This window comes from Orycteropus afer, unplaced genomic scaffold (genome assembly GCF_000298275.1).
Source record: "Orycteropus afer afer isolate SDZICR_OR568_19922 unplaced genomic scaffold, OryAfe1.0 scaffold00013, whole genome shotgun sequence".
Lineage (NCBI taxonomy): Eukaryota > Metazoa > Chordata > Mammalia > Tubulidentata > Orycteropodidae > Orycteropus > Orycteropus afer.
Window position 1 is genome coordinate 13,891,996 of NW_006921600.1, and position 24,011 is coordinate 13,916,006.

Below are 24,011 nucleotides of genomic sequence, written 5' to 3' on the forward strand. Positions count from 1 at the left end.
TATGAGTTGGATCTGACTCGATGGCAGTGGGTTTTGTTTTTTGGTTTTTATTGAACTCAAGCCCATTACTTGATGTTTATCCAAATGTATCTCCCCATTTCCCTTGGCTACTCCAATCTGCGAAATAGACATGGAACAGAGTGAGAGTAGTAGGAACAAAATAATGCTTTCTATTTCTATTGCTTACCAACACGATTGGAAGAACCCAAACTCGTTGCCATCAAGTCGATTGTGGCTCATAGCAACTCTTCCTTGGGCTTCTGAGGTCTTATCTCTATGAAAGTAGATTTCCCAACCTTCCTTCCATGGAGTAGCTGGTGGGTTTGGACTGCCAGCCTTCTGCTTAGAAGTCAAATGTTTTAGGCACTATGCCACCAGAGCTCCCAGAAGAACCTATAGAACAGTTTAAAAGGGATTAGCAAGATCACATGTTGACTGTAATTGCCCTCTTCATCCACCTGGTAGCATCTGCTTTTCTTTACTTGACCACTTCTAACACCACAGCTCCTCAACTGCTATGTGAACCCCATCCTATTGGGTCATGAATTTTTTGTTCTATCAATATGCTGATATTACTCTTCCATGTCACTCACAATGACATGCATAAGCTCTGTACTTTGCTCCAATGTGGGAGAAATGCCCTCCTTTCACCTGTGTTAAACTCTGGCACTGTTGTTGTTGTTGTTATGTGCTGTCGAGTTGGACCCAACTCATAGCAACCCCTCCTTAGGTTTCTGAGGCAGTTTCACTAGAGAAGTAGATTGCCCCATCTTCCTTCCGAGGAGTGGCTGGTGGGTTTGAACTGCCAGCCTCCTGGTTAGCAGTCAAGTGCTTTAGGCACTATGCTACCAGAGCTCCTAAACTCTGGCACTAGGACAAGTATATTCATATTGGCAGTAATAGAATACTTTCTTTTTACTTGATTGCTTTTTAAATTTTTTAATTATTCCAGTCCCTTTTCTTATTCCCTAACGTGGATTCTCTTTTCTAGAAGAAACTGTATAGAACTGTGCTCTTTCATTACTGCTTCTCTCACAGAATCCCATTCTGTATTATTTTTCCTAGGCTCTTTCCCTCAGCAGTGTTAAGTCCACTCATTGGGTTATTTGTCTTTTTATTGCTGAGTTTTAAGAGTTCTTTATATATTATGGATACTAGACTCTTCTATGTGATTTGAAAATATTTCTTCCCATTCAGTAGTTTATCTTTTTTACTTTCTTAATAATGTCCTGAGACATACAAAAGTTTTCATTTAAAAAAAAAAAATTTATTGTGATTTGGGTGAAAGTTTACAAAGCAAATTCATTTACCATTCAACAGTTTATACGCATTTTGTTTCATGACATTGATTGCAATTTCCACAACATAATAGCTCTCTGTTCACTTCCTCCCTGTGCTTACTTGACCCTGTGTCCCTCCTTCCTATGCATTCCTGCCGTGTGAGCTTTGTTGTTGTTGTTGTTATGTGCCGTCAAGTCGGACCAAACTCATAGTGACCCCTCCTTGGGTTGCTGAGGCAGTATCACTATGGAAGTAGATTGCCCAACCTTCCTTCCGAGGAGTGGGTGGTGGGTTTGAAATGCCAACCTTCTGGTTAGCAGTCAAGTGCCTTAGGCACTACACTACCAGAGCTCCCATGTGAGCTCTATCCCTGTGTAAATGCTGTCCTTCTGATCTCTTCTCGTTGATTGTTCTAAGGAGTATGTACCTCCCTGGTATAATTGCTCGTCTTATAGGCCTGAAAGTTTACCCATGAGCGTGAGTTAAATTCCAGGCCTGAAGAGTGACTAAGGGCCATAACTTCAGAAGAGAAGTTTTATTTATTTATTTATTTATTTTTAATTGTGGTTTAGGTGAAAGTTTGCAGAGCAAATTCATTTTCCGTACAACAGTTTCATAACATTGACTGCATCCTCATAATGTAACAGCTCTCTTCCCACTTCCCCCCTCTGGTTACCCTTTCTCTGTGCCCTTCTTTTTGTGTTTTTGGTGTCATATTTAAGGTTCTTTAATCTACCCTCTTGGTTATTACCTTCCTAGCTTCAAGCCAAGGAACCCTGGTGGCACAATGGTTAAGTGCTCAGCTGCTAACCAAAAGGTCAGTGGTTTGAACCCACCAGCGGCTGTGTGGAGGAAAGACCTGGTGATTTGCTTCAAAAAGATTACAACCTAGAAACACCATGGGAAGGTTCTACTCTGTCACAGAGGGTTGCTATGAGTTGAATCTGACTTGATGACACCCAACAACAACAGCCTCAAGTCATCTGTGAATTTGATCAACATTCTGTCAATTTGAGCATGCACTGGCTCATTTAATAATTTTCTTCATGTTACATCATGTAAAAGCAGTGTTCAGTTCAGAAGCACTCTTCCTCTTCCACTCCAGAAACTTTCAGGGAAGGCTCCTACATGGATCTGTGAAAGAATCAGTGTGAATGTCAGGGAAAACACTGAAATATTAGCAAGGCAGGTAGCTCATTGAATCCACAATGTTATAATGGAAAGAATAATTGGAAACACCAGTTTTTGAATATCACCCACCACTTTTCTCTTATTTCTATGCAGTGAAAGGAAGCAGAGCAAATATTTTTTAAAATCTTTTCATTTTTTGGGAATACTGCTGAAAGCTGAAGCCAAAACTGTGATTGTGTGGACTGCTGATAAGCACTGTTTTCTAGTGGATGTTCCGGTTGTTACTTGAGTCTTGGGGGAGCCATGGATGTTGAACAGTGAAGTCTGATCCAGCAGCATCTTGTCATCCCCTCCTCTGGCACCATGTCTACCATAATGCTCTGGCAGACAGACATGGCTGCTGCTCTCCACAGTTGGCTGGGCCCCAAAGACCTGTCTTTCTCTAATCCCCACCGACAGAGGCTGAGCATGAGGCTTGGGTCTGAGAAGGGCTTGTAGGAGATCTCATGCTGACCTTCCTACAACCAGTCCAGCTGAAAATAGAGCCCACAGTGTCTACCTGCAGAAGTTCAGACTTGACTACACATTTGCCATTCGTGTTGCCTCTTGGCCAGCTGCACCCCAGAGACCCCAAAACCAGCTGAGAGTGAGCACATGAATGTGCAGGTGGTGTCTGATTTGGAGGGAAGTTAAGAGTTTACATGTGGGTTCAATTTAGGGAGAATGAGTTCCCTATACCTGAGTGGTACAGTTAACACGTTTAGCTGCAAACTGAAAAGTTGAAGGTTTGAGTCCACTCAGAGATGCCTAGAAAGAAAGAACTGGTGATCTGCTTCTGAAAAATCAGCCATTGAAAACCCTGGGAAGCACAGCTCTACTCTGACATACATGGATCACCATCAATTGGGGTCAAGTTGATGGCAACTGCTTTTTTTTTTTTTTTTTCCTATTGGTACAATGTTTTTCAGCAAACAGAGTGTTTTGCATGCATTATGCCACTTACTCCTCATAGATTCCTTACCTGGCACATTGTTGTTGTTGTTAGGTGCCATCGAGTCAGTTCCAATTCATAGCAACCCTACGTACAAGAGATGAAACACTGCCCAGTCCTGCACCATCCTCACAATCATTGCTATTCTTGAACCCATTGTTGTACCCACTGTGTCAATCCATCTCATTGAGGGTCTTCCCCTTTTTCTTGCTAATAGATAACTGTTGGACTAATTATTAATGAATTAATTATTGTCATTTCTTTTGCTTGTCCTTTCTATTTCCACCCCAGGTAGAGATATGGGTGTTGCTCAGAGTGACTGACCAATTTTCTTATGTCACAGCTAGTGAATGGAAGAACCAGAGCTTATACTTGCATCTTCTAAGGAGCTCCCTTAGTGCTCCACGCCTGCACTTTGAGAACCCCACAGAGAAAGATAAAGTAGGCCACTTCCACCTTGGTCCTTTTCACTGAGATGGAAAACATTATGCTCACACACTTAGCTCTCTCTCATAGTGAACAGTTTATTGTTAGCAGTAATCTCAGTTCACTGGACTCAGAACTTCATGTCAGGAACTAGAAGGCCAAATAACTTACTAGATTTGGAGAACCAATGTTTTACCTTTGGGAATTGTCGACATTAGCCATTGGAGCCATAATCCATGGAAGGGAACAGAACCAACCACAAGCCCCTGCTGCTCTGTGTATAGAAGCTCTGTAGGCCCAGGATGTCTTGGTTCTATAAGTCTGGATAAGTCAGAGTAATGACAATGCTGATTATGATTCTAAGAACTAACATATGTTGAGCACTTAGTATAGACCAGGCCCTCTTAACTCATGTTGACTCCTTTAATTCTCACAACCCTATGAGATGGGACTATTATTATCATTCTCATTATACAGAAAAGAAAATGGAGGCACAGAAAGTTTATGGTAACTAGTCCCAAATCAGCTGGAAAAGGGAAGGAGCTGGGATTCATAGATTCCAGCTGCACATATTCACTCCTTCTGGATATAGGTAAGACCTGCTCTATCCCCAGATTCCCTGGAGTACAGTCTGCTTTCAGGTGTGGCCCTGTCTTCTCTCCATGCTACTTCTTTACTCTGCTTCTGCCTCTTTAAGGGGCTGATGGTAGGATTTCATCTCTGATGAAAAGCAGCAGTAGAGATGTTCTGTTATTCCTGTCTTTCCTTACCTACTCATTCTCTGTGTGGCTTTGGAAAGTTTCCAAGGTCAGGAATTGCCTCCTGAGCTCATTTTCTCATCTGTTAAATGGGGGTGATGTTGCCCACATGGTAACAGGATTGTGAGGATTAGACAAAATACCTGACATAATACCCAGTACATACCAAAAAACAAGCCAAACCCACCACCATCGAGTTGATTCCAACTCATAGTAATAATAAGACAAAGTAGGACTACCCCATAGGGTTTCCAAGGCTGTAAATCGTTATGGAAGCAGACTGCCTCATCTTCCTCCCAAGGAACAGCTGGTAGGTTTGAATTGTCAACCATTTGGTTAGTAGCCGAATGTTTTAACCACTGCATCACCCAATACATAGTAAGTACCAAATAGGTGACTGACAGATTTATTAATCATTATTGTTATTATTATTTCTTGTCATCTTTCTTTTCTATGTCCATCCTGGATGGAGATGTGGATATTGCTTAGTGAACATTGTGTAGAAATCATCTGAACACAGCCCCTCTCTCAGAATTGGTGCAGAAGTCTATCCATGAAGTGTAAGAAGGGGACCCAACCTATGCAGCCCAGCTCCAAAACATCCTCCTTTGGGTATAAAATGACAGGAGTTATTCAGGTATCCATACCACTGACCTTTGGAATAAATTAAGCAACATTGCCCCAAAGAGAATTTCTCCACATCTTCCACTGAGTTTATAAACCCTTCCTTCCCAGTTGCAAATCCACTACAGATGGAGGCCCTGAAGTGGTGGGAATGGAGAGGCACTGGAGAGGCTCCATGGATCAGCAGGGACAGAAGCCCAAGAAGAACACGCTTATCTGCAGGCTTCTGATGAGCTCACTACTTTGCAGGGCTCACTTCACTGCTGTTTTCCTCCTTTAATCAGGCTTGCTGCAAAGCAGTTATCTCATTATTTAAATATCCTCCAGTTGAATATTCTCACATTTATAACTTAATGCCCTTAATTATGCATATTATCGAGAAAAGTACTTGGCATTGCATTGCAGCTGCCTGCTGACATTCCATGGTTTCTTAGGCTGTGAGGTGGGCTTATAAATACATGTTTCTTGGTCAGGTGATAAAGAGATCACAGACAATAGAATCTGCTCAGTGTGATAGCCCTTTCCATCCTGACTGCCTGCCGGCAGCTCACAGTCATCAAAGATCAAGGATGCTTGACATGGCTGTGCTTCCCCTCAGGGCTGGGGGTCAGAGGGAGAGAGCAAACATTTGGAGTGGGCCCAATTCTGTGTTGGTTTCAACAAACAGTTCTACTTTTTTTATGCCTTGGTTTCACTACTTGGACCATGGGAAAAGTAGCCCTCAACTCTTCTTTCCTCAGATGGACTAAAACCAGTACCAGTTGCCATTGATTCGATTCTGACTCATGGTGACCCTGTGTGTCCCAGAGTAGATCTGTGTGCTCCATAAGGTTTAATGGCTAATTTTTTCAAAAGTACATTGCCAGGCCTTTCTTCTGAGGCACCTCTGGGTGGACTTGAGTCTCCATCCTTTTGGTTAGTAACTGTCTTAAGCTAGGTTCTCTAGAGAGGCAAAACCAGTAAAGCTTATTGTGTGTGTGTGTGTATATATATATATATATAGAGAGAGAGAGAGAGAGAGAGGGAAAGAAAGGGAGAAATTTATCTCAGGGAAATGGTTCATGCAATTGTAGAGGGTGGCAAGTCCCAAGTCTGTGGGTCAAACATCAAGGTGGAGGTTTCTCCTCATTCATGAAGCTGCAGGGGCTGACAAACTCAAGATCAGTAGGCAGTATAGCAGGGCACTAACTATTGCCAGACTCCCTGGAGTACAGTCTGCTTTCAAGTATGGCCCTGGCTTCTCTCCATGCTACTTCTTTACTCTGCTTAAATGATGGATAATGAATCCAAGATTAGTAGGTAAGATGGCATATTGTTGGCTCATAGGCTGGGAAAGCAACAATTCCAGGATTGGCAGGCAATATAGCAGGCTACTGCTTCAGCTCCAAAAACTGGATGATGATAAGCTACACGTAAGATCAAGATCCAACAGAAAGTCCAAAAATTTTCCCAAGATCTCCATGAATATATTGGAAGCAGGCCAGCACCTCTGAGGAAACTCCCTTTCAACTGATTGACTGCTCATAGCGTATCCCACCATGGAGGTGACTACCTTATGTCGGATTTCATCATGGGAACCACTACACCACAGCTGTTTAAACCACTCAGAATCGTGGTATAGCCAAGTTGACACACAACTTTGACTATCACAGCAGCCAAGAGTGTTAACCATTTGCATCACCCAGGGATTCCTAGATGGAGGTAAATGGGAGTAAATTTGAGATCTACTCTAACTTTCAGATGGGAGAGGATTTCTTTGGGGAAGGCCTTGAAGGTTGACTTGAGATATGTTATTCCAATGGGAAGGTGAATAAGAACTTAAGCTCTTGGTTATGGCAATTCTATTTATTTTCTAAACTTTTATTGAAATGCTTACTGTGTGCAAAGCACAAAATAGTTATTTTCTGGTAACGTACAGTTCCCATTTTATTCTGAGCCTACATACCACTGAAGAAAGTGTTTGCTGTTTGCTGATGTGATAAAATACCTACTATGTCCACCATCCATGCTTAGAGTGGGTGGTAGAAACGCTGCTGAGCTATCCAAGTACAGAGGAGTCCTTCTGCCTAATTAGGCTTCAGGTGGAACACAGGAAGGCTCAGTATCTTTCTGTGCTGCCTCAGCCCTTCCTGAATCTTCTAAGAGAAGCTGATGATGTACTCTATGTGATTGGCAAGCATATTTTATTCATTCATTCTAGAATGCTAGATGCTGGGAATAAAATAGTTTATTTGCAAAGAGGTTACAATCTAGAGTGGAGACAGAAGAGCACATGGGCAATTTTAATGAAATGTGAGAAGTACTGTGATTATGGTCAAGTATGGATTTCTTAGGGAAGACATGGGTACAGTTTATCTAAACCAAGCGTTTGGGGTCAAGGAACAATTGATGTCTAAACTGTGACCTGAAGGCTGAATGAAAGTTAAATAAAAAAAAAAACAAAATCACTGCCATCCAGTTGATTCCAACTTATAGCAACCCCGTTTGGATATCTGAGTGGTATTCTTTATGGAAGTAGATTGCCCCATCTTCCTTCCATGCAGCAGCTGGTGAGTTTGAACTACCAACCTTTTGGTTAGCAGTCAAATGCCTTAGGCACTGAGCCATCAGAATGAAAGTTAGCCAGATGAAAAAAAATGAGAGATGAGGAGTGGGGAAAGAGGCAGTCCAAAGAATACAGTGCATTTGAAGAAAATGAGAAGAGTTCAGATGGCTGAAACATAGGGGGAAAGAGAACAAATAGGAACACTCAGGCTGAAGCAAAAAATAGGGGCCAGTTCTGAAGGGTCTTATATTCTATTGAGAGGTCTCTGGGTGACACTAACAATTTGTACTTCCCTACTAACCTCAAGGTTGGTGGTTTGAAATATCCAGGGGAGCTGTTGAAGAAAGGCCTGGTGATCTGCTTCTGTGAAGATTACAGCCGAGATAATCCTGTGGAGCAGTTCCACTCTGTAACACACGGGGTCACCATAAGTCACAATTGACTCAGTGGCAATGGGTTTGTGCACTAAAGGGCTTGCACTTTCTCCTGAGGTCAGGTTGTTGTTGTTGTTGTTATGTGCCATCGAGTCGGACCCAACTCATAGCGACCCCTCCTTGGGTTTCCAAGGCAGTATCACTACGGAAGTAGATTGCCCCATCTTCCTTCCGAGGAGTGGCTGGTGGGTTTGAACCGCCAGCCTTCTGGTTAGCAGTCAAGTGCCTTAGCCACTATGCTACCAGAGCTCAGGAGGAACTATCAAAATATTTTAAGCAGGGGATGTGACCATTAGAAAAGGGATTGGAGAGGGAACAAGACTAGAGGTCAAAATGACAGCTAGGAGATTTCAGTATTAATTTAGTGGAGCAATGGTGGCCTGAGCTAAAGCAGTGGTAGGAGGGTAGGGTAGACAAGAAGGGATTTCAGGAATATCAAGAAAGTAGATGGATAGCTCTTAGTTATGCCCCTGCCTGGGGCTTTGGGCAAAGTGTGTATCACTGGGCTATGGAGGGCCCACTTTACTGTGGGCTTCCTTCCCCCCTGCACAGGTTGATGCAGCATTTTAACAGTGCCTGAGAGCACCACTTTCTGCCATATGGCAGGACTGTGGGTGGCTGGGCTGCTGCAGTGGGAAACAGAAGGCTGACCGGCAGTGATGATGAATGAGCCGGTCTCCTGGAGCCAAGACTTCCCTTTCAGCCTCAAACAGACCTGCCTCCCTCCCACCACCACCATGTGCAACAGGGGTGTGAGGGCCTGGGGGTCCTCTGTGGTATTTTTGGCCACATCTACTCATGCAGAGAGAGACCATGGTCAACAGCAGAGCAGCATCTTTATTTGTTCTCTTTTTCCTGCAGTACCCTTTGTCTGAACAACTCTGGAGCTAAACTGAAGAAATGTTCCATCTTTACAAGATTCTTTTGCTAAAGGGATGGTTGGCCAGATCCTAAGAATCACTCCCCAGCCAAGTGTCAAATGTAGTCTTTGTCAGCTCTGCAGAACTGGGACCTCCTGCTCCTGGTGAGGGGGTGGCAGATAGATGAGGACACCCCCACACATACCAGGTTCATGTGTTTGTGACTGATGCTTCCTCAGGAGTCTGAGGGCTCTTACTGCCCCACCCTGTTGTGCCACACAGAAGGTGGGCAGCTTGGGGTCTGAACTCAAGACAAGAAGTGTCCACCATCCTTGATGAGGCGAGTCCTCAGCTCTGGTTGTGAAAGGGTGGTGCTTTGGAAAAGGGAGGCTGCTTTCTGCCATCCAAATGCCTGAGGCTTAGAAGCCTGAGCACTTAGAGGCTGGCGTTTCTTATTTGGGCCTCTAAGGCCCATGCTGCAAGGCACAAGGCCCCAGTGATCCAGCCTGAGCCCACCTTTATATTCTGTACCCACCTTGCCCCCTCCCCTGCCTACTCTTGCCAATCTCTTCATTCCCTCCTATGGGAATGGCCACACTTGTATCTGCTCTTATCTCCAAGTACTCCATTCCCTCCGTGCTGACATCCCCCCCTTTATTTTTCTCTTTCTCCTTGTCCTTAACAAATCTCAGGACTCAGATTGTGAGCTGTAAATTTGTTTCCCAGAAGCTTCCTTGGTTTTGAAGGACCTTTGTGGCCTGTTGCTTTGCTCAGACTAGCAGTGCCCTCCAAAGGTCCCTGTGGCAGGTGCTCTCAACCTCTTCCTAGGAAAGAAGAGCACCATTCAAATCGTTGACACTAAAGCCACCCTGTCAGTGGCCCCGCTTACCCTTTGTTAATTGTGAAGAAGCACTTCAGGGTAGAGGGGCTCCTTCTTTCTTGGTCTCCTGTATATAATTCAGGGCTCACCGTTGATGTGGACTAAACTGCACAATAGACGCAGTTTTCCCAAAACTCTTCTTTTGTCGCACCCCCCCCCCCCAAAAAAAATAAAAAAACCACCTGGGAACTTCCCTTAAATCACTAAAAATGGCCAAGTCTACTTTGGAGCTTTCTATATACCCTAAGGAAAAGAAGAGATGCCTGTTAAACTCAATAATCATGGTGAAATGCCCACCCAGCTGTTCAAGGCCAGGGGACCCACAGAAGGAAGGACTGATGACATATATTTGTTCAGGCCTCATCTGCAATCCTGTGGATTGCTGAGATCCTGCTGCTGGGAGCCATTTGGGAGCAGAAGCATCATCTAGCCTAAGGATGAACTCTAATAGATGGTGGGAAGTCCAGGCACCTCCTGAAGGCTTGGTTTGGCTTCCTGGTTCCTCCAATCTTGAACATTCTGCTCTCTCCTGTCCTCTTCATTTCTTTTTGCCAAATACTTATGTTTGTTATCTTGGAGTTGATTCCATTTCAATGTATATAGAATTCAAATTAGTAGATCTTCTCTATGGATTAGGGATCGGGGAGTGAAGACCCTGGCCCTTGGAGGACTTTGCCAGCCCTGATGTGGAACCACCAGACTCACTGGTACAACCACAGGGGGTGATAGAGGAAACCATGACGTAGTCACCTTGTGGTGTGCTCTTCTCAACTATTTTTATTTGTATTATTGTATTATTTTGTCTTAAACTGGCATCATTTATTCCAAAACTCTAAGCAATACTCAGGTTTTAAAATTTACACAGAGAACTGTATCTGTGGACTGTGTTTTCTTCACTTATTCATTAATCACATATGTATTGAGTCCTGTCTTCCAGGCTCTAGGCTTTGTGCATATCCTAGGGAAGAACTGTTCTCAGGGCCTGTCCTTGAATGTATAATCATGAGTGTATAATCTGGTGGTGCAGTAAATAACTCAAAATAAATGTGATAAATGTTGCAAAAGAGGCCCTGGGTAATACAGGGGTTTAGAGAATGACAGATGACTTTGAGGAAGAAATGTCTTCTACATTTATGAGAGCAGGCTTGTCAATATACTGTGCTCCTAAATGTGTATTATTATCATTACTGGTGGAGCAGGGATTGATTCATGGAACATGTAGTATTTGATATGCATCTTAAAGAAGGCTCTGTATAATTTGGATATGGACATGGATTTATTTATGGGAGGAGTGCCTGGGTAGCATAGTTGGTTAAGCCCTCTTGACTACTAACTGAAAGGTTGGAGGTTTGAACTCACCTAGAGGCACTTTGGAAGAAAGTCCTGGTGATCTGCTTCTGAAAGGTCATAGCCTTGAAAATCTTGTGGAGCAGTTCTACTTGGCATACATGGATTGTCATGAGTCAGAATCAACTCAATGGCAACTGGTTGGTTGGTTTTATTGATAAGGGGATGGCACAAAGGAGATGTCCTGAGTGCCACCTGAGTGCACACCAGTATACTATGGGCCCTAAGCAGCCAGAGGAGGAGTCGGAGTCAGGGATCCTACCTACTTGGGAAGAGTTGACCAATATCATGGGCTTAAAAGACATGTTTAAACATAACACCTAGCAAATATGGGTATCTCACAGCCAAGGAATGGCAGTATGCAGGAGGAGAACTGGGATGGAGTGATACAATGAAGGAAACTGTGAAGAAGGGGCAAGGAAAGTATTTTGAAAGTGAGGAGTGGTATTCAGAGGTTAGGGATTCCAAGCCATCGGAGATACAGTACCAGCTCCAAGTAGCTCAGCATCCAAATACTATTAGATACCATCACATAAACATAGACACTGTATGAAACTCTTCTCCCCATCTTAGTGTTAACAGGACTGAAGTGAACCTCCATGTTACCTCTTCCTCTGACTTCCTTAAATTTTTAGTAGCACCACAGACTCCCAATTACCAAGCCCAAATCTCACCCCCTAGGTTCTTTCCATCCTTTCTATATCATCGGCAGAATATGCCTCCATGCAATCCTCAGCATCCATCCACTCTTCTAGGTTCCCTTTGCCACACCCAATCCTAGTCCACATCACTTCTCATGGAAACTGCAAGAGCTTCCTCATTTTCTCCCTACCTCTTACTTTTCCCTCTTCTAACCATCCCAACATCTGACCTGACCACCCACTGCTATGTGGAGAATGAAGTGGAGGCTGAGAGAGTGGAATAAGTGCAGAGTCCAGTGAGGACGATATTGGGCTTGTCCAGATAAGAGCCGATGGCAAGCTCTGATGATGGTGCTGGTGGTGCAGATGGGGAGAAGTGGGAAGATCCAGGACAGATTTGGAGGCAGAAACAAATAGGGCCAGCTCATGGATTGGCTGTGGAAGGGTTGAGGGAGGGGTCTGTGAGATTACAGCCTTACTTGGAGCTGGGTTAAATAGAGGTGGACCAGGAGTGGAAGGGGAGATTTTCGACTCATAGGGGAAGATTGAACATTTGAGTTCAAATATGTTGAGTTTCAGCTATCCAAGGACTTAGAGATAAAATCTGAGAACTATTGGCTTGAGAGCCCTGAGCGGCACAAATGGTTAAACACCTGGCTACTCTTTAAAAGGTTGATGGTTCAGTTCCACCCAGAGGTGCCTCTTTATATGCAGTTCTATTTTAAAACATAAGAGATTGCCATGAATTGAAATCAAGTCTATGGCAACAGGTTTTGTTTGGTGTTTTTGGCATATAGCATCCCGGTTAGATCAGGATGTTAATTGAATATGTGCTGTTCTATGCCACATTCTTACCAAAGATGTTGGAGGTAGTATGTGTATTTTTGTTTTCACTCATGTGTATGACTTCTGGTGACTGTGACAAGGCACTAAAGCTGAGCCTCCTTATATCTGGCTGGACTGTGTAGAAAGTTGGGAATAGTGGAGAGCAAGCCACCATCTGGGGTTAAAGAGAAAACGAACAAAAAAGAGGCTCCCAGTGAGAACCTTGTTTCTTTAATCCTTATCTGAGAAGATGACTGTGGCCCTTCTATTAGTCCATGGAGAGAGGTCGCCCCTCACTCCATGGACACCCCAGCCCAGTGTTTGCACTCCAGGGTTAGGGCTGGGGCTAACTGCGCCAAACCCACAACAGTACCACCCACCGGCCTAGTTATTATTTCTGCCTCTGCCCAGAGTGCTGTTACAGAAATTCTCTCAGACTAAACAGAACCAAGTGCTTCACACCTCCCACAGCCTTCCCCAGCCCATCAAGCTTCACAAAACATATTTGTCCTTTCAAATGAAGCAGTACTCTTGGCTTATCTAGATTTAATAGTCTAAAGATGCCTCTAGTTGAAATAAAGCAAGCAAGCAAGAAAGGAACTTTTAAATGCCCTTCTGCTCAGACTAATGGTCTAAACAGCACCAGCTCAGACTCCAACAGGAGCTCCAGTGCTAATTGGAGCCAGATGTGCTGTTGCCCTCCAAGCTCTCTTTGTACAGGAATGGGGCCTGCTCTGAGCAAGCCTGATTCCCACACAGACAGCTCTGTATTTTTGAATGGCTTTATATTTGTGTAATTATGTGCTTAAGTTCTGTCTCTGCTGTTTCACTTTCCCTCTCTGCAAGTTCCTTGTTTACCATTGGATTCTCAGGGCATAGCAGGTAACAGGCATTTAGGTTTAAAGAATTATACTTACTTGTTTCAGCTGTCATGAGCTATTGAGTCTATTTTCGACTCATAGTGACCCCATGTGACAGAGTAGAAGTATTCCATAGGGTTTCTAAGATTATAATCTTACAGAAACAGACTGCCACATCTTTCTGTCATGGAGTGTCTGGTGGGTTTAGTTAGCAACCTGTGCTCCTTCCAGGGCTCTTACTACCCCTTTATCCATGAAGCATTGTAAAGTTTCTTCCTTCATTGTGGGTCTTCTCCACTTCTATTAAATAATGGTGTTTTTGTGGTTTGTTTGTTTTTTAAAATCTAACTTTAACATGTAATGTCTTTTTAGTATTGGTTTTGTGAGAACAAGATAGTGGTTAATAGCCTGGGCCTCAGCATTTGAGAGACATGGGTTTGAATTCTGTTTTACTCACCCAATAGCTGTGTGACCTTGGTCAAGCTGCTTAACATCTCTGGAGCCCCATTTTCCACATCTATAAAATGGGAACAACTTTCTTGCCGTAAAGTGTAATTGTAAAGATCAAATGAGGTCACTGCTTGACACAATGCCCAACCTATCTATGACTGGTGGTTAAAACATAAATACATTTTGGAAAATGAATTTGCTCTGTAAACTTTCATCCAGATCACAATAGAAATTTTAAATAAATACATTTTGAGACCTTTTCTTACTTGTTGTTCTTCTAGGTCAGTGTGGTTCTCAGACTTTCTGGTCTCAAGACCCCTTTATACTCTGGAGAATATTAAGGATTCCAATTAGCTTTTGTTTGTATGAGTGTTACCCCCCCCAAAAAAAAAAAAACCTCACTGCCATCGAGTCAGATCCAACTCATAGTGACCCCTCCTTGGGTTTCCGAGGTGGTATCACTACAGAAATAGATTGGTCAATCTTCCTTCCAAGGAGTGGCTGGTGGGTTTGAACCACCAGCCTTCTGATTAGCAGTCAAATTCATTAGGCACTATGCCACCAGAGCTCCCACCTAAAAGGGTCTCAGGGACTGCCAGGGGTTCTTGGTCACATTTTGAGAACTGGTGCTCTAAGTATTGGGTTCCATAAATTAGGACCATCATCAGATGTTTGTGGCTAATCTGAGTGAGTCAGTCAACCAGACTGATTAAAAGCCTTTGTGAGACCAGCCTCATGAAGCATGTAAGAATCTCACAGTTCACTTTTCACCTTTCCCAACTCCATTTCTTTCTGTCTCCATCGAGTCCAGATCCTCAATGCCCCATACCTAAATGTCTTCCCCAAGATTCTGCTCTTGGATATGACATAGGAGGAAAAGCATGAGCACTGAAGTCACCCAGACCTGGCTACAAAGTCTAGATTCATTTACTGTGAGGCACTGACTCTACCTATAAAGGTGATTGATTGACAGTGCCCCCTCATGGGGTTCTTACGAGTTCTGAGGAGATCATGATACCCAGCAAGGGGCTTAGCTCACAGTAGGACTCAATATGTGTCAATTTTACTCCTTTCCACAGCAATCTCAGCTAGCTCATTACCTAAGCTACCACTATCCTCTGAGCCCCTGTGGTGCCTAAAGCCAATACTACAAGTACTTCCTCACTTGCAGGTTGTGTTGTTCCTTAACATTATCTGTCTTGTTTTTCCAGATAGATTTTAAGTCTCTAGAGGGCAGTAAGTGTCGCTTACTATTTCTGTACCTCCCATGGAGCTGAGGTTTACAAATTCTTATCGTTTTTTGTAAAAGGACGAGAGGACATATTTCTGCCCTTGTCAACAGGCATTTTAGTGGGAGGACACATTCCATTTATACAAGAAAATGTAGTTGTCCTTAGGAGGTAGAATTACAAGCAGGTGACAATCAGCAGGAAGGTCAGATCCACAGACAGCTTAGACCAAGACCACAACCTATCTGTTTAATGAAGGAGATTTCCAAGCTTTTGGCAATAGTAGACATATTGTTAGTATTTTTCAATACATGCAGTTCACACACATGAGATCATCATGTATTTTCAATACATGCAGTTCACACACATGAGATTGTCATTGGAATCAACACACTGGCAAGTGGGTTGCCGTTAGAATTGTTTAGGAAGGGCCTTAAACTTGAAAAAAGCAAACCAAACTCATTGCCATCAGTCCGACTCATAGTGACTCCCATTGGGTTTCTGAGGCAATAAATCTTTATAGAAGTAGACTGCCCCATCTTCCTTCCACAGAGTAGCTGGTGGGTTTGAACTGCTAATCTTTTGGTTAGCAGTCAAATGTGTTAGGCACTGCACCACCAGAGCTCCTTGGCATTAGATTTAGCCAGATGTTATTGGCAGCTGAAAGGTGGTTCTGATTTTTTAGCCACTGTACAACCTCTCCACCCACCTCTCCAGGGCCTTTGTCATCTCCTCAGGCTCTGTGAGGAAACTGACTCTTCTTGGAACTAGCAGATGTGTGTGCTCCCCAGGCCTGGCATATCAGCTTCCTCTCGCCATTCTCTGCCTCTCAGCTTCCTCTGTAATGTAACCCCTTATGGTCCTCAGAATGACAGGAAAAGAAGCTGTTTGAAGGCAGGTTAAGGAGCTCTGTTGGCACAGTGCCTAAGGCATTTGACTGCTAACCAGAAGGTTGAGTGGTTCAAACCCACCCGCGGCTCCACAGAAGGAAGACTGGGCAATCAGTCTTGCCCAGATTTACCAGCTAGGAAACCCAAAGGGGATCACTATGAGTCAGAACTGACTAGATGGCAGTAGGTTTGGTTTTTTGGTTTATTTGAAGGCAAATTTGGCTTTTTACTTCTCCATCTATAACTGTCCTTCCCCTACATGCCCCCAGACAGGTGAATACAAAGGGCAGGTACTTACTTTGGATAAATAAATAAATAAATAAAAAACCTTACTGCCAGTTGAGTCAGTTCGGACTCATAGTGATCCCTCCTTGGGTTTCCAAGGTGGTATCTCTACAGAAGTAGATTGCCCAATCATCCTTCTGAGGAATGGCTGGTGGTTTTGAACTGTCAGCCTCTGGTTAACAGTCAAATGCCTTAGGCACTACATCACTAGAGCTCATTACTTAGGGTAGAGAAGAGAAAAGAGTAGCAAGAATAAAACCAAACCCAAATTACTATCTCAGTAAACTGTCTTGCCTCCTGAGAGGATCATAGTAGGGCTCTTGGCTGATTTTATACTCCACAAAGGCCTGTAGGTGCTGCCTAAGAGAACAAAATTGGTTTCCCTGTGTGCTGGAGCAGGGCACTGCAGAATGTTTAGAGGTGGAGGCAGCCTCTAAAGCAGAGCTGCTCTAATCTCCTGCCTCCTGATGAGTCCCAAAACAACCTAGTCAGGATGGGTAACTATTTGCCCTAGTTTTAAAGGTTTTTTTTTTTTTCCCCCAAAAAAAGTAAACTTTTATTTAGAATGAGAAAAAAAAAATCGTAACAAATGATATATTTTTTAGAAAGATGGCATATATGACAAACATTATGATATTCAGAAATAATATTTTTAAATACTTTTCCCTGTATTTTGGCTGCTTAATCTGTAATTACCTCTTTACAGGACTCCCATAGTGTTAAAGGTTTTTATGCCAAGACACTCCACAGTCTCTCTCCCCTATGCAGTATTATGTTCAGTCCATTCAGCTTTATTTACCTCCTGCTTCTAGGTGAGAGTATTTCCATGTCTTCCCTTTTCGGCTGAATGAAGCACAACTGGCTGGCACTTTCTCATAATGACCCTTGGCTGGCTTGAACTCCCCTCACCCTTCTCTGCATCTAGATCACTGTGGTCATGTTGTCATTGGAGTCATGGAGGTGTTGGTCCATGCAGGGCTTAGAGCTCTTCTCCACTCCATTGTGAACAGGGTGAACCCACTGGGGTGTGGAATGCCTGTTGGTGAGAAGCCCATCCCATTTAAAGGTGCGGAACCAGCCCAGGCCTGAATTGTTTGCCAAGACCAAACAAACTTGTTTAGAAATGCTGCAGGGACATGCTATCAGGGGAAGTCTGTTCTACTGCCGTTTGCTGGCTGGAGGAAGTAAAAAAAGGTGGGATTTTGTAATTATGTAATTATGTAAAATTTTGCTGATTTTCCTTTTTGTTCCTTGCTCTTTTCAACTCTCTCTCTTACTCCCTCCTTTTCTTCCTTCTCTGTTTTTTCTTTGTGTATCAAAACCAAACCAAACCAAACCTACTGCTGGAATTCCCCTAGGGAAAGCTGAACTTTCTACTGGGATGCTGTACAATTTGTTGTTGTTATCTGCTCGACTCGACAGCACATAACAACAACAACAACAATTTGCTGTTGAATTGGACCCGACTCATAGTGACCCCTCCTTGGGTTTCCAAGGTCGTATCTCTACGGAAGTAGATTGCCCAACCTTCCTTCCAAGGTTCAAACCCACCAGCCTTCTGGTTAGCAGTCAAGTGCCTTAGGCACTACGCTACCAGAGCTCCTTGCTGTACAATAGGAACTCAAAATGTCCCCAGTTACTAGGCAAGTTTCATCTAGTCTTCTGGAAAAGGCCTCCATCTTTAACGTGATGTCTTTGGTTAATATGTAAAATAAATTCCATTCCTCAGAGATTTAGCTAAGAGCCCAAGACCTTATTCCTTTACTGATTCTGTCTTACCAGCCAGATTCTGTTCCTCAGACTGTCTATCCCAGGTGGGGAAAAGAGGAAAACCTCCAATCTCCCTGTTCTGGTAACCTAGTACTGCTCTGACAATATACCACAAATGGGATGGCTTGAACAAACAGGAGTTTATTCTCTTAGAGTTTGGAGGCTTTAAGTCCGAATTCAAAGTGCCCCTCAACCTTGGGCTTCAGTTCTGCCTCCTGCTTCCGACCCACTGAAGCTAGAGGCTTTTCTTCACTCAGACAGCTGCTGCCTGCTGAAACTGAGAAGCCCAAGGTTGACAAGTAAAAAGGCACAGTCCCCATATTATACCAAACCACACAGCAGGCCATTAATTCAAGTCCATTGAAAGTCCCAAGGTCAGCAGAGTATGGCAGGCTGCTGAACAAAGACACGGCTACATGCAGGGTTCAAGCGTGCCATAGGCTAGAGACCATTCCTAAGGCTTCTCCTTATATACAGGAACAAGACCACATTCCAAAGGCAGCTACTCAGTTGCTTGTGGTAGATCCCACCATGGAGCTGATTGCCAGTCATATTATGGCAATCAGCCATAACATGGGGAATAACTACCACCAGCTGCCCAGCCACTCAACCAGACCCAGCCAAGTTGACATACAACTTTAACTACCACACTCCCTTTTTGGGTAATCTTTGAGTTTATATCTTTCACCTTTTTGACCTAAAGTAGTACGAGGGCTTTGAGGGCAACTATCCCAGCCCTGGCCACTGGTCAGGTTTTCTCTAGGGGTTACATTTTTTATGGCAGAAGTTTGTCAGTTAACATTTTTAAATGATCTGTTACGTTGATGACACCATCTTCATCAGCTACCTATGGTCTTGTTCAGGTCAAGGTCTTGGAATTAAGGACTGGAAAAAGCAGTTTGGGACTTTGTCATTTATCATTTTGAATTTTAGTTCCTATATGTAAAAAAGGGAGCTCTGGTGGTGCAGTGCTCAAAGCATTCTGCTGCTAACCAAGAAAGGTCAGCAGTTGGAACCCACCAGCCACTCTGGAGAAAGATGAAGCAATCAATGTGCTTCCCTAAAGATTTACAGCCTCAGAAACCCTATGGGGAAGTTCTACTCTGTCCTATAGGGTTGTATGAGTCAGAATTGACTTGATGGCAGTGGGTATGGATTTTTTTTTTTTTTTTAAATATGTAAACCAGGGGAACATGGTACTAACATCCAGGAATGAGGGGATTCTTAGAGATCATTGATATAAAGACTCCTCATTGTAGCTCACATTAAGTTTTTTCTCACATACCCTACTCATAATAAGCAATAGCAGTAACAACTGATGGCATTCTAAATTACCCAGAATCTCTGGTGATTGTCTGCAGAATGACTGTAGGATTGTTCATCTGCTGATCTGTCTCTATTGATCTCAGTCACATGTTGTGTTTGGGGAGTGTTTGCATGCATGAATGTGCCTGCCTGTGGTGCAACTGTGTAGAAAAAGTGGAAGTGTAGAAAGCTGATCCTAGCAAGTGAGAAAAATGTGGAAACCAAGGAGCAAAGGGAAGCTGGGGAAATGAGGATCCCCTGCCTAATTCTTTCCTCCTCCAAAGAGCCTTTTTCTTTGTTTTGGGCATATCTCTTCTCTAACACCGTCTCTAACCCAGTTATTTGCTCCTGACTTTATCCCTTCCCCATGGTCAGGGGTCCTGACACCTTACCTTTAGAGGATAACATCTAATTTTTCCTGAATTTATTTGAGACCCCTGTTGGTAACGTGTGTGTGTAGAGGGAATAATTAATGATCAGAAGGGCCTTCTATTGCAAAGCATCCTAAATACAGATAAGACATAGTTCTTCATCTCTCAACTTCTTTTCCTACCTAAGCACCATATCAGTTTGGCCCCTTGTTACAGATGTATTGGAGGGCTCTGTGTTTCATAAAGGGACTAACCAAAGCAATTCTCTTGGTCTCTTTCAAACCTGAAATTCTGTAAGTATCCAATAGATACTTGCCACCATTTTTGTGGCCAAGGCAATGGCAAAAGACATAGTAAATCTGTGGTACTGAATGTCATGAATTGAATTGTGTTGCCCCAAAATTTGTGTCAACTTGGCTGGGCCATGGTTCTTAGTGGTTTAGAATACATAATGATGTAATGTGGCAGATAAGTAATGGTACCCCATGATGTGATCTGATGTGATAAGCCAATCAGGTATAAAAAGATTAAGATTAAGGATGGGTTGCAGCGCTCTTAGTCCCACATCACAGCTCTGATCCAATGTAAGGGGAGCTTCCCTGGAGTATGGCCTGCATCACATTTTATCTTACAAGAGATAAAAGGAGAGAGAAACAAGCAAAGGGTGGGGACCTACTACCACCAAGAAAGAGGAATCCCTGTGCTGGGATCCTCCTAGGAACAAGAGATACACACAAAGAAAAAGTCTTCCCCTAGAGCTGGCACTCTGAACTCAGACTTCTAGCTTCCTAAATTGTAAGAGAATAAAGTTCTGTTGGTTAAAGCCATCCACTTGTGATATTAGTGTTATAGAAGCAGAGGAGCTCTGGTGCCGCAGTGCCTAAGGCATTGACTGCTAACCAGAAGGCTGGTGGTTCAAACCCACCAGCCACTCCTTGGAAGGAAGACTGGGCAATCTACTTCCATAGAGATACCACCTCAGAAACCCAAGGAGGGATTGCTGTGAGTTGGATTTGACTTAACGGCAGTGAGTTTTTTTTTTTTTTGGGGGGGAAGGGGGGTGGTTTTAAAGAACTAAGACACTGAACACACTTTTGTCAAATGTTTATTGAACCTATACCATGTACTAGGCATTGTGGAAAGATATGAAGATAAATGAAACAGGATTTCAAACCACTTCTTCCCAGTTCTATCATGGTTGATGAAGTGAAACTAGAATGGACTTGAATATTTAAAATGCAAATAAACTGGAATAACTGGAGTGGGAAAAATTACAAGTCAATGCCCTGCTAGAAACTTAATCTCTCTCTTAGAAAACAAGGGCAGTGTGGGTGTTGCATAGCAACCAAGTCTCTTGGCCTGCAGAGTACGAAACAACAGTGCCTGGCTCAATGATGGCAGCCAGCTGTGCCACTTTCAATGTGTATTATTCTCCACAGTCCCGGCAATAATCCAATCTTCCATATCAGCCCCCTGTAAGGGCTCACTACACCTCTTTCAAGTTTCCCATTTCAGGGCTTTGACCTATAAATTTTCCTGTTTGATTATCATTCTGTTTCACTCAAGTTTTAAAAAGTCAAGTCTGTTCCAATTTTGCTGTGTTAGCCATGACTGAACTGGTTCACACAGGTTCAAAGCCCTGGAATAAAGCCCGTGTTCTGGTTACCTACTGCCACTCTAACGGGAAATATACCACAAATGGGATGGCCTTAACAAACAGGAGTTGATTCTTACAATTTGGAGGTGTTAAGTCCAAGTTCAAAGTGCCAGGCTCTAGGGACTGGATGAAAGACCCTCAACCTTGTGGTCCCACTCTGCCTCCTGCTCCTGGCCCACTGAAGCTAGAGGCATTTCTTTACTCAGATAGCTGCTGGCTGTTGAGGCTGAGAAGCCCCAAGGTTGACAAGGAAAAAGGGCACAGTACTGATGTTACCAAACCACACAGCAGGCCATTAACTTAAGTCCACTGTAAATCCCAAGGTCGGCAAACATAGCAGGCTGCTGAGCAACAACATGGCTACATGCAGGGTCCAAGCATGCCATACACTAGAGACCATTTCTAAGGCTTCTCCTTATATACAGGAAGCAGACCACATCCCAAAGCCAGCTACTCAGCTGCTTGTGGTAGATCCCACTATGGAGTTGATTGCCAGTCTCATCATGGGGAATAACTACCACCACTCAACCATGCCCAGCCACTCAACCAGGCCCAGCAAAGTTGACATACAAACTGAACTACCACAGCCTGCTTTTGAGGAGTTCAGAGTTCAGTGAGAAGATAAGTGTATAAAACCCAAAAACCCATTTCTGTTGAGTTGCTTGCAACTCATAGCAACCCTGTAGGACAGAGTATAACTGCCCCATAGGAGTTCCAAGGCTGTACATTTTTATGGAAGCAGACTACGACGTGTTTCTCCCATGTAGCATCTGGTGGGGTTGAACCACTGATCTTTCAGTTAGCAGCCGAGTCTTTAAGCACTGAGCCACCAGGGCTCCTAAGCACCTGATACCAGTGTTAAAATACAGTGTGATTTAGTGCACCAAAGTTGTGTAACAGAGACTGTATTGACCCCTCTGCCTGAAAAAAACCAAAAAAGGTAAAAAATAAATAAAAGAAAAAAAGCCCTCAGACAAAGTATATGAAAGAATGATTTTAAAGACACTAGACACCAGACAATAAGCAATGAAGGATAATGATCTCTGAGACACAGGAGACAAATAGGTAAGTCCTATGATTACCCCAGTTTATTGCCTTGAGAAAATTCCCACTTGTGCATATAGGGAGGAGAGATGCATACAGAGCTGGGGGAGAGGTAGCTGAGATTCTAGGGAGAACAAGCAGCTAGAGTAGTAGCAGCTAATAGGACAGAATGTCAAGCAGGAGAAGGCTGAACAAAGAGATTACTCTGATGATATGCAGAGAGCCTCTCTCAAGTGTTCAGTGGATCACTAATCAGCACATGTGAATGAAGGACTCTAAGGCTAGGAAAATAACCACTCAAAAGGATTAGCGAAAATAGTGCTTGATGTTCACACAGGGCTGAGAATAATGTCTATTCCCTCCGGTCAGACTGGATTCAAGGGGCCTTGGGTAGAATTCTCAGAAGGGTCTTGCCTCAGTAGTGGGGAATAATTAGTCCTAGATTAAACATAGCCTTGGTTTCACCAACAAATCATAAAAGAAAGACCTATAAATTTCAAACTGTTTCCAAATAACTGTGTCCCAAAATAAAACCTAAGGATAGTTATAGAAATACAGAAATATCCAGTATCCAAAAAGGTAAAATTCACAATGTCTGGTGGTGTAGTGCCTAAGGCATTTGACTGCTAACCAGAAGGCTAGTGGTTCAAACCCACCAGCCACTCCTAGGAAGGAAGTTTGGTCAATCTACCTCCGTAGTGATACCGCCTTGGAAACGCAAGGAGGGGTCGCTATGAGTCGGATCCGATTCAATGGCAGTGTTTGGTTGGATTTTGGTTTTAGCATCCAATTAAAAATTACCAGTCATACAAAGAAACAGGAAAATACAATACATTATGAGGAGAAAAGTCAACATATCAAAACTGATCTACAGTTTATGTAGCTGTTGTAATCAACAGATTGCTTTTTCACTACCGTCAAGTCGAATCCAACTCATAATGACCCCTCCTTGGGTTTCTGAGGCGATATCACTAGGGAAGTAGATTGCCCAATCTTCCTTCCAAGGAGTGGCTGGTGGGTTTGAACCACCAGCCTTCTGGTCAGCAGCCAAATGCCTTAGGCACTACGCCACCAGAGCTCCTAGTGTTGAGCCCGTGTTCGGAAAGGAATGTCGGCGCAAGGAAGCTACCACTAACACAATAATGCAAAAGCAAAAGGAAAGTTTATTTGCTAGCTCGAGCTAGGGTCCCTCCTCTCACCGACGCAACAGCTTGGGCAAAAGACCCCGGGCTCTTTTACTATCACATTTTTATACAAAAAATATAGGGTGGAGTAGCACCAGGGCAAAGGGGTACAGATGATTGGTTGTTGCTAAGGGGTTTAGGGCAGGGGTCTGAGATGTTGGGGGATGTGTTGGAATCCCCCGGCTCCAAAGTCTAGTTAGGGAATTATTATCTAGGGAGGATG

The 24,011-nt window shown here is 43.5% G+C and overlaps 1 protein-coding gene across 1 annotated transcript in view; it reads left to right on the forward strand.

The window, feature by feature from the left end:
* The window catches only part of KCNH1 (potassium voltage-gated channel subfamily H member 1), a 705,904-nt gene that overhangs the window by 365,720 nt on the left and 316,173 nt on the right, over nucleotides 1-24,011 (forward strand). The gene's annotated exons all lie outside the window — the stretch shown is intronic.